Here is a 17,866-nt window from a genome sequence, read left to right on the forward strand (position 1 = left end):
CCTGAGGCAGCTGCTTCACTCTGCCTCATCACAGGACCGGCCCTGAGAGTGTACCCAATGGAAAGTGTTTCTTCAGAACTGATGTACTACTTTCTTTATTTTTTGTTTTATATATATATATATATATATATATATATATATATATATATATATATTCCACTTTAGAGTTGTCAGAGCAGCGAGAAGGTAAATGGCGTTTCCGTGCGCTCACAGAGCAGAACACCAATATAAAGTGACAAAACTCAATTCAATTTAAAAGCTGTAAGTTTAATAAAACAAGGTTGCAGCTAATAAGCAACAGATGACCGGCATGAGTAGAAGGCACCGCCGAGAAAATAATGGAAATAATGGAACAGCGGAACAGCAAAACAAGGAAGATTCAGGACAGATAAAAAGCACTTATCCACGCAGTGTATCGTTGAACAATAGAATCTGCAACTGAGGGAGATTTAAGGTAGGTTTGCCTGAGACATGACCTGCAGATGTCAGGAATTTTACTTTTTGAAACATGGCAACCCAAATTAGGGGGTTGGACTGGATGGCCCTTGTGGTCTCTTCCAACTCTATGATTGTATGAAATTTAGGGGAGTACAAACAGTTCAGTGGCACTGGGAGCAGAGCCACGAGGGCACCCCAACTATGATGTAGAATAGAAGGCAAGAAGGGGGATGTGTGCCAAATTTTGGCACCACACAGGGTGCCCCTGAAATTTGAGACCCCCAAGGTCTGCCACTGAGAAGCAGTGATGGCTACCAACCTAGAAAGCTTTACAAGAGGATTTCGACAAATCCATGGAGGACTGGGCATTCAGTAACGACCAAGCGTGAAGGCTGTGTTCCCCCTTCACTCAATGCTGACGAAGAGGGGCCTGATCCAGGACTGCTCTTCTGACATTCCAGCAAATATGCTGAGCCACCATATTAAAAATAGCAGAACTTTCTTAAGCCAATTGGACTTTATTTTGGGGGGCAGCTGTGGTGGCTGCTCAGAAATGCCACAGCAACTGTTTGCTGAAGATTTCAAACACTGGTGCCTACGGTTATAGACTAATATAGACCTGCAGCCATTTATTCGAGCAGAATCCAGTTTAGAGTTAGCTGGAATGTTCCAGCTACTTTGCGAAGTGCCTTAACATGAAACCACGTTTGAATTTATGGCGGAGTCAGCTGGCAAGTCATAAATAGTTCCTCTGTGGGGTATTGCTGTGAAAAGTGGCCTTCCCAGAGCCTGGTCAACAGCCCTCCACTTTTTAGGGGGTCAGTTCTGGGGGTTCCTGACTTTGTGTGATTTTGCCTATGCGAGTAGACCCCCCCCCAAAACTGAGCTCTCACTGTACTACTTTGGCTTTCCCACAAAGCATCCTGGGAAGGGTACATTGTTAAGGGTACCGAGAGTTGTTGACAGACCCCTATTCCCCTCACTGAGCTACAATTCCCAGAGTTCCTGGTGAAGAAGGACTGATTGCTAAGCTGCTCTGTGATTGTACAGTGGTACCTTAGTTCTCTAACTTAATCCGTTCCGGAAGCAGAGGCATAGCAAGCCCAGGTGGTACCCGGTGCGGAATTGTCACACACACACCACGCCGCTTTGCCAGGGCGCTGGCAAAGCTGTATCCTCTTAGGAGCCATGGCTCCCGTCCGTCCCCCTCCCTCCCTCCCTCCCTCCCTGGCACACTGTAAAGCGGCAAAGTAGGAGCCACTTACAGCGAACCAGGGTGGGAGGGAGGCCCCGGCTCACTGTAAGCAGCTCCCGCTTTGCCGCTTTGCAGCAAACCGGGGAGGGAGGGGAGCCATCTCCCCTCCATAGCTGCCAAGTTATCCCTTTTTTAAAGGGATTTTCCCTTATGCTTAATAGGCTTCCTCGCGAGAAAAGGGAAAACTTGGCAGCTATGCTCCCCTCCCTGGCTCGCGGTAAAGCAGCAAAGCAGGAGCCGCTTATAGCGAGCCGGGGAGGGAGGGAGGCTGGGAGAGGCGGATACTCTGCTTGCGGCTGCAGCCACGAATGGAGGATCCTCTACATGTGGCTGCAGCGGCACGATGGCTGCTTGCGCCGCTATGGCGGGGCGCCACCTTGTCACCCCCAGAGATGTGCCACCGGGAGCGCACCGCCCCCCCCCATTGCGATGCCAGTGTCCAGAAGTTCGTTCCAAAACCAAGGCATGCTTTCCCATAGAAAGTAATGCAAAATGGATTAATCCATTCCAGACTTTTAAAAACAACCCCTAAAACAGCAATTTAACATGAATTTTACTATCAGAAAAGACCATTGATCCATAAAATAAAAGCATTAAACAATGTACTGCAGTCACAAAATCAATCAATCAGTAGCTGAACTGCGTTCCACACAGTCACAAAAAAAGAAAGAAACAGAGCCGGAAAAACAGACCAACCTCGGTGTAACACTCAAATTGAAAGGGTAATGCTCAAATTGGAAGCGTAACACTCAAAAGGGGAATGTGGCACTCAAAACGGAGTACGTTTGGCTTCTGAAAAATGTTCGCAAACCGAAACATTTACTTCCGGGTTTGCAGTGTTTGGGTTCCAAGTTGTTTGAGTACCAAAGGCATTTGAGAACCAAGGTACCACTGTAGAGATTACTTACAGATTTCACATAACACTAAATATATACAAGCTGCCGCATGCTAACAAGCATCTGAAGAAAGACGGGAGAGCCTGCTGCATAAATGACATTGCTTGATTTAAAAGTTGCTGCCCTGGTTCCACCTAAAGATTACATTGTGCCAAGAATGCCCTTGCGGTTGCCTGCCAGCTATTGTTTAGTCATTCCTATCCATTCTCTTGGGCACCCTTGTCATGGGAAATGCAGGGAAATGCAACGCCCATCCCAGAGAAGCCTGCCAGCTAGAGAAGAGAAATGCATGCTGCAGAAGGCATGGGTAGCTGGAACAAAAGAAGAAAATGTACACGCACACACACACACACACACACACACACACAATTTTTTATTGAGTTTTAATTTTTCTACATTTCAAAATAAACATTTTACAGACTTTAAAACATCCAATGACTTCCCTTCTCCTCCTTCCGTGGTTCATATTACATACCTTATTTTCCTGCATATTTTACTATAAGCATTCAAATCAATTTTCCACTTTTATATCCATCAAATATTGTTTACTCTGTTGAATTTATCTTACTGCTGCCATCGTTTTCAGCTGTTTACAATTGTTTTCCATATATTCAAATAAATATTTTCCACTCTTCTTTAAATATACATTCTTCTTGCTCTCTCCTTCTGTGTGTTAAGCCTGCAAATTCTGCATATTCTAACTTCTTAAATTATCAATCCTCTTTACAAGGGACCTCGCTCACTTTCCATTTTTGGGCTAACAGAACCTGGGCTGCTGTTGTTGCATACATAAATAACTTTTTCTGGCACCTGGGGATTTCTGTCTGGGTTATTACCAACAAAAAGGACTCTGGGTTTTTTGGGGAAGGAAAAAACATTTTTTTCAACTCATTATAAATCATTTCCCAGTATTCTTTTACCTTTCTACATGTCCACCACATGGGGGGGGAGAGAGATCCTCCCATTTCTTTACATTTCCAACACATATCTGATACTGCTTTATACATCTTAGCCAGCCTACTGGGAGTTAAATACCATCTATGAATCATTTTCAAATAGTTCTCTTTCAGAGAATAATATGCGGTAAATTTCAAATCACTTTTCCAAAGTTTCTCCCAGAGGTTTAGGTCTATGTTGTGTACTGTATCTATTGCCCAGTGTGTTAATGATGCTCATCTTTTGTTTCCCATTCTAATAAGAAAAATATACATTTTAGACAGGAGTTTATCCTTATTTTGTAACAGTTCATTTTCAAATTGTCACCTTTGGTCCAGAAAACGCATTTTGGGGGGGGGTCTACTTTAAACATGTCCTAAATAATAATAATAATAATTAATAATTGTATCCCACCCTCTCCAGCCGAGGCCGGGGAACTTGGCTTCTTAAGTTCCCCATAGATTTCAGTCTGGGTTTGACCCCTGCAAACTCCAGCAATTCCCTGTAAGTTACCCATTGTCTGTCCATATTGACTCTCTTAATTGTAAATGCTTGAGTGGGGGATAACCATTGTTGTAGAAATTTAAGCATCAATCGATCCCATTCCTTAAGGGTGTAAAGGTGTTTTTCTTTCCAACAGATTTTTTTAAATTATTGTTTAGTCATTCCTATCCAGTCTCTTGGGCACTCTTATCACGGAAAATACAAGGAAATGCAACGCCCAACCCAGAGAAGCCTGCCAACTAGAGAAGAGAAATGAATGCTGAAGAAGGCATGGGTAGATAGAACAAAAGAAGAAAATGTACCTATTAATTTAAATTTACCACCCTAAATCATTGCTAGTCCTCCCAGGCTTTCTACAGATACAGCATAAAACTCAGGGATCATCTCTGCATTGTTTAGTTGGCCAGGCAAGTAGATGGTTTAACTACCATCTAGAGCCAGTGTGGTGTAGTGGTTAAGAGCGGTAGACCCGTAATCTGGGGAACCGGGTTCGCGTCTCTGCTCCTCCACATGCAGCTGCTGGGTGACCTTGGGCTAGTCACACTTCTTTAAGTCTCTCAGCCCCACTCACCTCACAGAGTGTTTGTTGTGGGGGAGGAAGGGAAAGGAGAATGTTAGCTGCTTTGAGACTCCTTCAGGTAGTGATAAAGCAGGATATCAAATCCAAACTCTCTTACTGGGCTCATTCATCATCCCAGCTGTAACTTTGTCAGTTAACCTGATGACACTGTTGAATGGAGATAGAGACGTGTAATGTGGTAGACAAGCTCAGAGTTCAATTCCACATTCCAAGTTGCAATGCCAGCTCAACACTGCAAGAATGCCTGTTCATTGGACCTTGAGCTTAGCCCAGGGACAGCGACAATCATCCCAATAAAACTTTTTAGATGGGAAGCCTGCAGTAAGTTGAAAGCAAAAAGGAAATTCATCTGGGAGAGCGAATGGACAACCACTGAGTTCATCTTTTTGAAGGGGGGGGGAGGACAAATAGTAATAATGGGTGAATCAAGAGATGGGAAACCTGTGGCCCTCCAGATGTTGCAAAACACCTGGAGCTATGTGGGTTCCCTATCCCCGGCCAGTAGGAGGGGCAGTGATGCAGTAAAGATCTTGACTAGGGGTCAGCAACCTTTTTCAGCCATGGGCCGGTCTACCATCCCTCAGACCATGCGGTGGGCCGGACTATATTTTGAGGGGGGGAAATGAGCGAATTCCTATGCCCCACAAATAACCCAGAGATGCATTTTAAATAAAAGGACACATTCTACTCATATAAAAACACCCTAATCCCCGGACCGCCCATGGGCCGGATTGAGAAGGCAATTGGGCCGCATCCAGCCCCCGGGCCTTAGGTTGCCTATCCCTGATCTTGGTAAAGAATTAGTAAAGAAATAGGTAGCATGGAAGGAGGTAGCAGGAGCCCGGTGTTCCATGGAGCTGGCTGGTTAGTCTTGGGCCAGTTGCCATCGCTCAGGCAGCGGTGGAGCTTCATGCTCCGCCACCGGGGGCGGAGCGCAGGCATGCTGCCCCCAGGGATGTGGCGTGCGTTCTGGGGGTGTGGCGGGCCACACGTTTTGGGGGCGGGGCATGCATGCGCAGGGCCGGGACATGCGTTTTGGGGCGGGGCACGCATTTTGGGGGCGGGGTGGGCAGCCGCGATGGCGCCCCTGGAATCGCGCCGCTCGGGGCACACCGCCCCTATTTTCCTACGCCCCTGTGCTCAGGGCAACATACGGTACCTCATAGGATAGTTGGAAGAGATGAAAATTTGTGGGGAAGAACCAAGCACACTGTCCCATGCTTCTTGGAAAAAGGGGGCGATAAAACTGTCATCAATTCAGCACAGCTACTGTTTGCTTCTATTAAGGGCAGAGACGAGGGAAATGATGTGCTGGCTGCTAACACAGCATGTTTCCTATGCTCACCATTCCATTTGTGACAATTAGACTATTTAAAGTCCAGACAGCTGCTATATAGGATTAAAATTGGCTGATAGTACAGGCAGAGTAAGGTCCTGTGGAAAGTCAGGTGTTGTGTGTCACTCATTGCCTTAATGTAACATGCTCCTCAAGAATCTGTCTCGCAAGTCTGGCGATTATCCAGCCACACTTAAGAGCCTTTCAGGTCCCTTTGATTTCAACACTGGGAGAGTTTTGCGCCTGGTGGCCTCTCGTTGAAATCAATGGAACATAAAAGTGCCAAGCTTCAGTTGAATATTGCCCTTAAAACAAAATTCCTCGAGGTGGCTTCACGGAGCCTCGTTTATCCCAGAACTGTAATCATAAAATACTTACTATATTTGGCTGCACAGAATGGCGCCAACTTCATCCCATAAAGAGCATTCAGATCACCGTAAACAGAGCAACAGTAAACAGAGGCGAGTTAGTACTTATCATTGCCGGTCCACCCATAGCACTGATCCACTTTGTTTTAAACCATGGCTTCATTGTGAACTTGCCACACCATCACCACCAGCATGGACTGCTTATGGTTTGTTTGAAACGAAGAAAAAACCGCATTCTGAGTTCACAACACAACAAGACGTACTGTGGCTGGCTTGTGCCATGAGCAAGCAGTTGTGAAGGGACAGGAAGCATGTTCACGATTAAGCCGTGGTCTAAAATAAACTGTGTGACATGCAAAAAAGAGCCAGTGTGAATTTTCTCTTGGTCATGAATGAGGAAAAATACTGGGCAGTGAAGCTACCCCTCATAACAGTATCATTCCAAAACCCCGCATTAACACAATGCCCTTATATTAGGCCAGCCAACCAAAATAGTGTACACACTTTAGTAAAGTTGAATGCACTAATATGCAGCTTTGTCTTCTAGATCAACATGACATCCTCTACCTTTTCTGGTGTTATAAAACAACCCTGCAGGGCTAAAGTATCCATTTTTCAGAGGGATCTTCCGAAAGCTCCATTTACATAGCCTGGGATTCATTCAACAGCTGGAGTTAAGCTGGCAGGCAGATGGTGTTTTAGTACTAATACAGTAGTTTGTCTGTATTAATCTGACTGCAACAAGATATTTTGAGCACACATTTTCATTGATTTTCTGAGTCTTTGGAATGGGGCTGTCTAGAAATTATTATTAATTAACTTAATTCAAGTCAGATGGGGACCTCAAGAAATGTTTGTATGTTTTTGTCATTTTCCTCTTCTTTCCTCTTTTATCCCACCATGAATATGAATAAAACAGAATGCTATTGAACACATAAGAGTTCTGTTTGTTTTTAATGTTACAGCTCCGCAAATGTATTCCTGCTGTATCACAAATTGAGGTTGTCCTGTGTACATTTACCTGAGAGCTTACTTCTGACTTGACACACATAGGATTGCACCAGCAAGGCATGCATCTATACTTCAAATGTATGTTACTTTTGCACCACTTTGTCACAGATTGCCCCCAAAATATTGGAAATTGTAGTTTAGTGGAGCTGTGGAATTCTAGCAGCCCCCTCCCAGAGAACCACAATTCCCTTGATTCCACGGAAAGAATGAATTATTTAGATTTAGGCTGTAAATGTTGACAGTAACTTTCCACTATTAAATTTTTAAATTCATCAGAATGACCACTTTCTGCTTGTCAACGGAGAGTTTGAAATGAAGCCCTTATTGGAGTGTCCCTTCAGTCAGAGGTTTTGCTACCTGAAAGAGTTTCTTTTCTTTTCTTGTAGGACCTCACTTGTGGAACTCCCTCAGCAAAGCTGCATTTTAGGGCACCGTTGCTTTTAAGACACCAAAATCAGTTCCATTTACCTAAACCAGTGGTTTTCAACCAGTGTGCTGTGGCACCCTGGGGTGCCTTGAATGATGGTCAGGGGTGTGTGGGCAACACTGACCTCTGTCCCTCTTTCATTCCCTTCCTCCTCTGATGCCCTCTTGAGTCTCTGCCTCCCAAAGGCTTGCACAGCTGTTTGTTGCAGCAGCCCTGGCTACAAATGCCCCAAGGAAATGGTGCCTCTGGGGCTGGCCAGGGGGTGCTTCCCAGGCCCCTGTGGGGCAGTATGAGAAGGCACCTCTCTTTGGGGCAGGGGGGGGGCAGCTAAGAGATCAGGGTAGCACTTGTGGCTGCCCAGAGGACTTCCAAGGAGAGGGGAGAAGAGGCTGAAGGAACACTCCACAAGGGAAGGTGTTTTGAAAAAGGGTGAGAGGCTGCCAGCTCTGCAAGCAAGGGGTGACATAACTGGGCTCCTGAACCCCACAGGGGTGCCGCAGAAAGAACGTAGTTGGTAAAGGGAGCCGGGCACTCAAAAGGTTGAAAACCTCTGACCTAAGCTTTTAATTCTAGTAAAGATCAACTGGCTCTTTTGAGAGGATTTGTGTTGATGTTTATATGCTGCCTATTGTTTTTTCATTCTGTGGGATAGTTTTGCTTTGTTTTACAAGAAACAAAATGACATGCTCCATGTATCAGTGGAACAAAAGCAGACACTGACTTTTTCTAGGGAAATGTTCGCTAGGGAGGGTGATTGTGGTATCTCAGAGATCATTTCAATGTACTTTGATTATTTCTACTTTTAGTTAAGTATTTTCATTTATTTTCTTGATGCGGGGGGCTGCCCCCTGTCTATGCCCTGCGTGTGTAGGGAGGGAAAGGCACCCAGTATAAAGTTACTGCGGTTCAAAGGAGTTGAGAAGCCGAGGCGATTCCAGCAAGGAAAGCCAAACCAAGCTGCAATGGGCAGGCCAACCTAACACTTACCCCTGGTGATTTTGAATGCGGTAACCTTGAACGCGCAAAACGCCATGGCTAAGAGGCCTTTGTGCCCAGAGGGGGCGGCGGCGGCGGCGTGAAGTTCAAAGGCTCCATCGTGCCATTGCAGGCCGTGTGAATTTGCTACTGTATATAAGCTCGTTCCCGCAACTGCAAGCCTCGACCCCTAGGGAGCATCAGGCCATTGCATAAGCCTCCTGAGCAGTCCCTACTGACGCGCTTACATAACACAAGCACCGAGGATGTCTCCCACGCTGCCGCCACCCACCGACCCCGAAAGATAAGCTCCGCAGCAAGCACCCCGCACCTCCGATCCCGGGGCGCGATCAGCCAAAGCGTCCCCGGACACCTGTCCCGCCGCGCCTTTGCGCAGCGCTCGGCAGAGCGGAGCGATGAGCCCAGCCGATCCCAGGCAGGGCAAGCGGCGGCGAAGGCGGAGAGAGCGAGGCCCAGAGGGAGGAGTCTCCGGCAACGCCATCGACGGCCCCGCCGCAGCTCCGGGTCCTGAAGCCCTCCGGCTGCAGGCTGCTTTTATTTTGCTGCAAGAGCCTCCTCTGCACCAGGATCCTCGCGCGCTCCCTCTCTCTCTCCATGCCTTTTAGGTGAGTGGCGCGCTCGGGCTGACTTTGGACGACCCACAGCAGGGCTTTCCCCGGCCGCGCGACCGGAGCTCGCCTTTGCGGTCACTTTGACAGCCGATGGCGCCACCCTCAGCCTCGGTTCGGGGGCACCGGCTGCTGGCAACTGGGTGCCCCCTTCTTCCTTGACTCGGCTCATCTACCCCGCTTCCTCGGAAATGGGCGGGCAAAACTTTTCATGCTCCCCCACCCCCCGGTCTGCCCTCCTCGGGATCTAGCGGTCGCCTTGCGCGCTAAAAGCGCAGACTGGGAAATGCCACCCCGAGCCGGGTGTCGCCCCCCGGTCCCCTCCCATTTCTAAGCCTGAAGCCTGGGAACTTTTCGAAGCGGCGCAGGGCAGCGTCACCACCGACTGTGTTTCCGGACGCTAATAATGTATCGATTGCTATTACTATTGCATTCCCCGCTGCCGCATAGATAGATAGATTGGCGGTGAAAGCGGTTTGCGCGCGGCGCGGATCCTAACTGCCTCTGCATGTTGGAAGGAAGTCTCAGGGTGTCATTTTAGGATTACAGGCGGAGGTGCTGCTATGGAAAGGCAAATGGAGAGGGGGGCTTTCTTGTATCCGATGGCAGCTAGTCTTTGGTTTTACAAAGTGTGTAGCAGATCTTTCTGTAAAACAGAAACTGGAAAATGCGATGAGCAGAGAAGGGGCGGGGGGAGCGAGGGGCGCTGGCAGAAAGGGGCCGGTTGTGCAATTGCCTCCTTGTATCGTACATAATGTAGCGGTTTATTTATAGTTCGTGGAAGGAGGCGCCTCTGGAAAAAGGCGCCCTTTTTTTAGAGAGAGAGAGAGAGAATATATTGTAACAGCTGGGCCGATATTTTCTCAGGGATACATTTCCTGATAGTTTTGTTGTTGTGTGTGCGGGGTTGGGGGTGTTCTCCGAAAAAAGAACTTCTCCGACGGTATTTGGCGAAATCCTCCTCCCTCGTTTTTCCGCCAGTGGAGAATTTCAGGCGTAATTGTGGGTCCAGAAGTAACTGTTTATTTTTGTTTTAATACTACAGTACCGAAAGAAGGGACGGCCTCGGTCTGAGCCCCTCCCAGCCCTCCTCTCTTAGCTCGCTGACCAATAGAAAGTAACAACAGAGTTTCATTCAGAATTAACTGACTCGAATATATTTTTCTATTCATTTTCTTCCGCTTCTTCCTCCTCCAACGCTGGGGATCGGAATGGGGCGGGGAGGGGGCTTCGCCATACAGATCACTTCCTCTACCTTTGAGCTGCGGCCCTTTGTTGCACTGTAATTCCCTATAATCCAGTAGTTCCATCATAGAATTGCAGAGTTGGAAGGGACCACGAGGGTCATCTAGTCCAACCCCTGGCAATGCAGTAATCTTTTGCCCTACGTGGGGCTCAAACCTATGACCCTGAGATTAAGAGTTTCATGTTCTACCCACAATTGTTCTGGAGAATATTTGGCAAATCCCCTCCACCTAAATTTTGCCACCCGTCTGTAGGGGTGGCGAATCTTAAGAACCATTTCCAATTCATGAAACCTTTGACTCTTTCATACCTGTAACACTTAAGGAAAGCTGGGAGGGGAGGTGGCAGAGAGAGAACTTCTGCAGTACTTCTTCATGCACCATATACCAGTAGTTAAACTAAAAAGGTAAAGGACCCCTGGATGGTTAAGTCCAGTCAAAGATGACTATGGGGTTGCAGTGCTCATCTCCTTTCAGGCCGAGGGAGCCGGTGTTTGTCCACAGACAGATTTCCGGGTCATGTAGCCAACATGACTAAACCGCTTCTGGTGCAATGGAACACCGTGACGGAAACCAGAGCACACAGAAATGCCATTTACCTTCCTGCCACAGCGGTACTGATTAATCTACTTGCACTGGTATGCTTTCAAACTGCTAGGTTGGCAGGAGCTGGGACAGAGCAACGGGAGCTCACCCCGTCGCTGGGATTCGAACCGCCGACCTTCTGATCGGCAAGCTATGGAACTCACTATCAGCTGCTACTGTAATGGTTACAAACCTAGATGGCTTTAAAAGAGGATTAGCCACATTTGTAGAGGATAAAGCTCTTCCTCCCCAGTTGGAGGTAGCAGTGTTTCTGAACGGTACTTGCTGGAAGCAACAGCGGCATCTGCTCGGCTACTGTGGGAACAGGATGCTGGACTAGATGGGCCATTGGCCTGATCCTGCAAGTTCTTCTTATGTACAATCATACCTCTTGTTGTGTTAGGTTCATGTTGCGCCTTTTCGGCTTGCGAATGCTGCAAGTGTATACTTCCGGGTTTTGCATGCGCAGATGAGTTCTGTGTGCTTCACACATGCGCAGAAGCACTCTATTGTGCTCCGTGCTTGCGCAGAAGTGCAGACTTTTCAGAGTGCAAATGGCACCCTGGAACAGATTGTGTCCGCAACCAAAGGTACCACTGTACGTATGTTCCAGTGCTGCTGCTCTTTCAGTGGATAGAAGGGTGTGATTTGGCACAGGGGTCAAATCCCTGCTTGGCCAGAGGATGAGCTATGTGCACACCATATACTTAAAGCACATACAAACACCCCAGCCCACTGTAGTCTACTCTTCACAGAGGTACAGTTTCCCACCACCCTTAGCAAATTACAGTTCCTAGGATTCCTTGGCCTGGAGGTCCCCCTACCAGCTGCCTGGGTTTGTGGCTGTCTGACAGACCCACCCAGCGCAGACAGTTGAGCAGGAACTGCAGAGCAGGTGCAGAACTGTCTGCCTAGCAGCATGTGAAGTGACTCGGGAGGAGGGGAGGCACAGGGATACACCTGTTCTGAACTAAGGATGGAGCCTTCAGCTGCTATGTACAGCCTGAGCTGCTTGACCGCTGAAGCACAGCTCTCATTCCAGCTCCATCCTTTCTGGTCTGCAGAAAAGGACAGTGGGATCAACATGCAATTGTCCTATATGTTTCTCGGGTTGCATTTAACTAGTTTTTATTCAGAGAAGACCCACCAAAAAAAAAATGGCCATGACTAATTTAGGCCCATTAATTTCAGTTTGTCTACTCTGAGTAAACGTTAGTTGAATACAACCCTTGATAATTTTTTGCTCTCGTTCTAATTTACAGCGTTCCCAAGAAAACACAATGTTTTAGCTTTATGATCCACCTTACTCTTTGAAAACATGAGGAAAACGGGCAGTTTCTAATAATGTTCTTGTTTCCTTTGTCTCCCTTTCCTAATTTGAATAATATTTGTAAGTTGCAGCATAAGCATAAACTGAAAACAAGATACTTAGGGTGTTCGTGCAAGGTGCAAGTATATAGCTGTGGGAAAACACAGGTAGATGTTGGTGGAGAAACTTCTCCAATCGTACCTGTTTGCCTTCTGTGATTGGACACCAGCATTGCTAATTGTGCCTGAGCCAAGCCAATGGGTATATGGAGCTCTTATACCATCCTTGGGCTTCCAGCCTAAAAAAGCAACAACAACAACAACAACAATTTATTATTTATACCCCACCCATCTGGCTGGATTTCCCCAGCCACCCTGGGTGTCTCCCAACAGAATACTGTATTAAAATATTAAACATGAATATCTCCTCTTAGGGACCCTGCAAAGGTAGTATGCTGCCTGGCTGCTCAGCAAAAAAAAGTGAGCCTGCTCTAGCCTTCCAATGCAATGAACACAAAGGCATTGTTGGTTTGTTTGGATGATTTAAGTACTTAATCAAAAAGCTGTCCAAAGTGAAACACAGCTAAAACCCAGAAAGCAGATTCAAAACAAATGTACAAAACAAACACATGCAAACAAAGATAAAAATCAATACAACTTTAGAATGACTATAGGTTACTAAATTACCTGTCTGGGTAAACATTTTCAGCAGGTGTCTAAAGCAATCGAGTGAGGGCAGCTTCCTAATGTCAGTTGGCAGGGAGTTCCAAAGGATGGCCGCAGTAAGGGACTGACTCGTCACAAATGCAGAACGAACATTATATGGTGGTTGTAAAAGATGCAAGTCCGCAGATTGAAACAGTCGAATAGGCACCTCAACTTAGAGGCGACTGAAGAATGGTAGGAAGTTAGTGGATTAGGCAGACCTACTGCATTCAGTGCTGCAGGTATGGGTGTGCATGGAACTGCTGCTTTAATTTTATTAAAGTGTGTTTTCATTGCAGCATTAAATGCATATGTTTATGTATTGCAGACTACTTATTTTTAGGGTTTTGCTGTTTTGCATCGATTTAATTCCCCCCCCCATTACCTGTTCATTACCTGTTCTAAAGATCATTGAGATGATATACGTACGGTAGAGCACTTTGAAATCCCCTGTTTAAATGAAACCCTGTTTAAATGAAATCCCCTGTTTAAATTCTTCTTAATGCCAAGTAGAAGCAGGCATTAATTAGTTTCAGGAGCCCTCTGCCTTTACATCTTTATTAATGGCTCCAGGTAGGACCTAAAGGGGGGGGAGAGAGAAGAAACATGTTAACATTTTGTCCATCAGATTACTGTAACACTATGGCTTATCCTCCATGTGAAACACATTCATTATTCACCCATTAGCACTGTGGACAAGTCTTGGCTTGTGCCTCTGCAGAGTTAAACCGCCAAAAGAGCTGCTCTCCGGGGTATAATTACAGCCCGGCACGTGATGACCTTTTTGCATCATAGACGTGTATTGTTGGCACACTTTGGTGCCTTCCCACTAGCGGTTGCTTGGTGGGTCTGTCTCTGCAAGGGATAAACAAAATATCTCTTTCCAGAAAGGGAGGCGCTTGCACGAAAGAGGCTGGGCATGGAAGACCCGCTGGATTCTGCAGGGAAACAAGAAGAGGGCCGAATAAATTGCTTGCCATTGGCCAGCTTTAAAGCATTCATGCCAAACCATCCAGCTCTTTCCCCTTCTCTTTGTTCAGAGGGGAAGAAGGCAGCCAGCAGCCTTTTCGATTTGTGGATTTAGAGAGGCTGCTCAGTATGCTCCTTTTATTAGGGCCAGGGTGGGGGGACATGTGTTGCTCGGACTGTTGTTGAACTGCAGCTCCCACCTTAGATAGATCAGTTGGTAGAGCATGAGACTCTTAATCTCAAGGTCTTGGGTTCAAGCACCACGTTGGGAGAACGATTCCTGCATTGCAGAGGGATGGACTAGATCAGGCATCCCCAAACTGCACCCCTCCAGATGTTTTGGTCTACAACTCCCATGATCCCTAGCTAACAGGACCAGTGGTCGGGGAAGATAGGAATTATAGTCCAAAACATCTGGAGGGCCGAAGTTTGGGGATGCCTGGACTAGATGGATGGTCCCTTCCAACTCTACAGATCTATGATCCCTGGCTATTGGCTCTGCTGTCTGCGGCTGAAATCCAGCAACACCCTTTTATTAACACACCTCTTTGTAACACAGTCCTGTTGTGTGTCATTAGCTGGAAAAGGCTACCAACTTTTGTTTAACCTGAGGACTCACCAATGGGCAGTGATCTTCAACAGATGTTTCTAGAGCTTTGCTTGATGGTTTTGGAGAGCCAGAAGAGTTTAGTGGCTGGCGACAGCTCTGTGACACATTTCACAGTAGCCGGCTAGCTATGATGGCTGGACTCTGCCTCTCTTGGGGCATCTTAAACACTAGCAGCCCTTATTATAGCATTAGTGGACAAGACTCTGCTTCATCAGTTGCATGGAGCATAACCTTTAAGTGGATTTACATATACAACAGGGAGGGTGTGTTCTAAGCAGTATGGGTTAGGAGAATGATATGGGTTAAGTGTAGAGCACGTGCTTTGTATGTAGGTCCAATCCCTGGCATTTCCAGGTGAAAAGGGCCCCTATCTGTAGCTGTGGAGCTCCACAGTCATTTAGTGGAACCATTCAGAGCCACCCAGAGTGGCTGGGGAAACCGAGCCAGATGGGTGGGCTATAAAGATGATGGTGGTGGTGATGATGATGATGATGATGATGATGATGATTAGTGCTGGCCAGCCTGTTTGGGACTACAGTTCCCATCAGCCCCGACCAGCTAATGGTTTGGCTGAGGCTGTTGGGAGTTGTGGTCCAAAACATCTGGAGGACGCCAGAGACACCAGTACTGAACTTGATGGGTAGGGACAATTGGCTGGCATACAAGCTGCATATAGGCGTGAGTTTCTCTGGTGCTCCTGCTCTTAAGAGTTTACCCTCCTGCACTAGGAGCTGAAGCACAAGCAAGAACCAGCTTCCTTACAAGCACACCCTTTATCCCTTTACCCACCCATCTTTTTCGCAATTCAATTCCCCAAACTCAAAAGCAGCACTCAGGCTTGTAGTCTCTCTCCGTGTAACACCTTACTCTTTCCTTCGAAGAGTTTTGCCGAGTCCAGTTTCGTCCCCAGCCTTTCTTCCTCTTCTTGCTTCTAAAACTCTCAATTTGAGGGATTTAATTCCCAGGGAATTAGCTGCATCCTTTCCTCTCTGCCACCGTGTGCTGCGTTCCCTTTTAAGCCATCTGCTCTTCTCTTTTATCTGCCGCCAGAGGAGAAGCCAAGCCCCGTGTTTACACAGCAGCGTGTCAGTCAGGCCTTGCCAAAAAGGCTTTCCTCGGGTTTTGGAGGTGCGGCTTGCATTCCCAGCTGAACCCCCCGGCACGTTGGATCCTCGTTTGGCCCCCTCCTTGGCTAGCCGCAGATTCCTCCCGTGATTTGACGAATTTGTGGAGGATAAAGCTATCAGTGGCTATCAACCATAGTACCCATGTTCCACCTCCGCTGCTGGGGCAACAGTGCCTCTGAATACCAGTTTCTGGGCATCGCAAGTGGGGAGAGTTGCGCTCACGTCCTTTTCACAGGCTTCTGGAGAGCCGCACTTAACAGGAGGCCACAGTCTGCTCCCCCTTCTCCCTTGGACCACTCATCATCATCATCCCAATACCAATCCCCTGGTTCTGAGCCTTCTTCCCCTGGGGGTTCCCTGGCTGGTGCCTCCCACCACTCCTTTGCATCCAGCCAGTTCTTGAGCACAAGGTGCTCAAGAACTGGTCCTTATGGTTCCTCTCTAATATAGGCCTGCTTCTAAATAGTTTACCCACATATTCAGAAGGTGTGCCGGCCTGGCCCAGGATTCCACAACAAGCCATTGTTTCTTTTTAAAGACGAAACAGCGTCACCAATTATTTTTAATGGTTTTCAGAGGAGCTTCCAATATGTAGGGAGCTAGAAGGCGCACAACAGGGAGGCAACAGCTTCGCAGCAGCTCCCCGTCATGAAGCGTTCCAGCCAATGGGCTCTTGAAAGAAACCAACTTCTCATTTCCTCCATGACTTGCATCTCGGCAGGAAACCTCAGTGTTTTTTCAGCAAGTCATAGGGAGCCTTTTAACTTGCTCATCAGAATAAACTGGTCACAGGGTGCTCGTTCTCAAAAATTCCACCCACACCCCAAAATCTAATAAAGGTGTTTCCTTTTATTGATTGGTTTGACCAATCTACCGCTGATAGTCACGCAAGAAGCGCCTCCTGCGATCTTTTGCTTTTTGCACTTTCCCCGTCAAAAATCTTTACACCTTCTTTGAGTGCTCAGCCTGAACATGCAATGGAAAGAAGTTTACAGGGTGCTTTGGGACATGTGTGTGCCCCTTCCACCACGCCTGACCTTCACATGTTTAGCACAAACATCTGTAGGGAATTCCATGCTTGGGTGCCGCCTCTTTGCAATCTGGACCCTGAAAACCCTGGAGAGCTGTGCAAAGAAATTTTTCAGATTCAGAGATTTGGGTGAGGGAACAGTAGTTTATTAACCCTAGACTCGGGACAAAGTTACTTGAGAGACTGCCTAACAGGGATCAGCAAACTTTTTCAGCAGGGGGCTGGTCCACTGTCCCTCAGAACATTGTGGGTGGCCGGACTATTTTTTTGGGGGGGGGGGGTTGAATGAATTTCTATGCCCCACAAATAACCCAGAGATGCATTTTAAATAAAAGGACACATTCTACTCATGTAAAAACATGCTGATTCCCGGACCGTCCGCGGGTCGGATTTAGAAGGCGATTGGGCCGGATCTGGCCGCCGGGCCTTAGTTTGCCTACCCATGGCCTAACACCTCATACACCTAGCAAGTCACTGCAACTGTCGGGGAAAATTTCTCCTTCATGTCCCTAAAATATCAGAAGTTCCCTCCACAGTAACTCAGAGAAAACTTTCAGTGTGGCTGCCCCAATTTTGCCAAACAGCATCTCCGTTTAGGTACCCCTGCTGTTTGTAGTTTCCAGAAACATTGGAAGATATTCTTGTTTCACCAACCTGTTCCAGTTGGACGAAAAAAGGCCTCTGCCTTAGTTGTCCATTTTGTATTGTGTTTAAATTTGTACTTATCTGTGTTTTTGTACTATTTTTGAATTTTTAGCTGTACTTAGTAGTGTGTTTGCAAATGGCCTTGAGTCACATGTGAAAGGCGATTCATAAATAGATGCATAAAATGATTTGCTTCAGGGCATGCCCTGAAAGATGGTGGTTGTCAATGTTCCAGTATCCTTGACTACGGCTCCCATCTTCTCTGACCTCTGCCTATGTTGGTTATGG

At 47.1% G+C, this 17,866-nt stretch overlaps 1 protein-coding gene across 2 annotated transcripts in view; it reads left to right on the forward strand.

Annotated features, from left to right (window-relative positions):
• The first annotated feature begins 8,938 nt into the window (after nt 1-8,938).
• SYNE3 (spectrin repeat containing nuclear envelope family member 3) overlaps nt 8,939-17,866 on the forward strand; it is an 88,564-nt gene continuing 79,636 nt past the window's right edge. The window contains exon 1 of one of the 2 annotated variants that reach the window (XM_035106636.2): nt 8,939-9,352. The gene's annotated coding sequence lies outside the window, so the exon portion shown is untranslated. The remainder of the gene's footprint in view (nt 9,353-17,866) is intronic. The other variant, XM_035106607.2, reaches the window with a different exon arrangement.

Source organism: Zootoca vivipara, chromosome 1, assembly GCF_963506605.1.
Source record: "Zootoca vivipara chromosome 1, rZooViv1.1, whole genome shotgun sequence".
Lineage (NCBI taxonomy): Eukaryota > Metazoa > Chordata > Lepidosauria > Squamata > Lacertidae > Zootoca > Zootoca vivipara.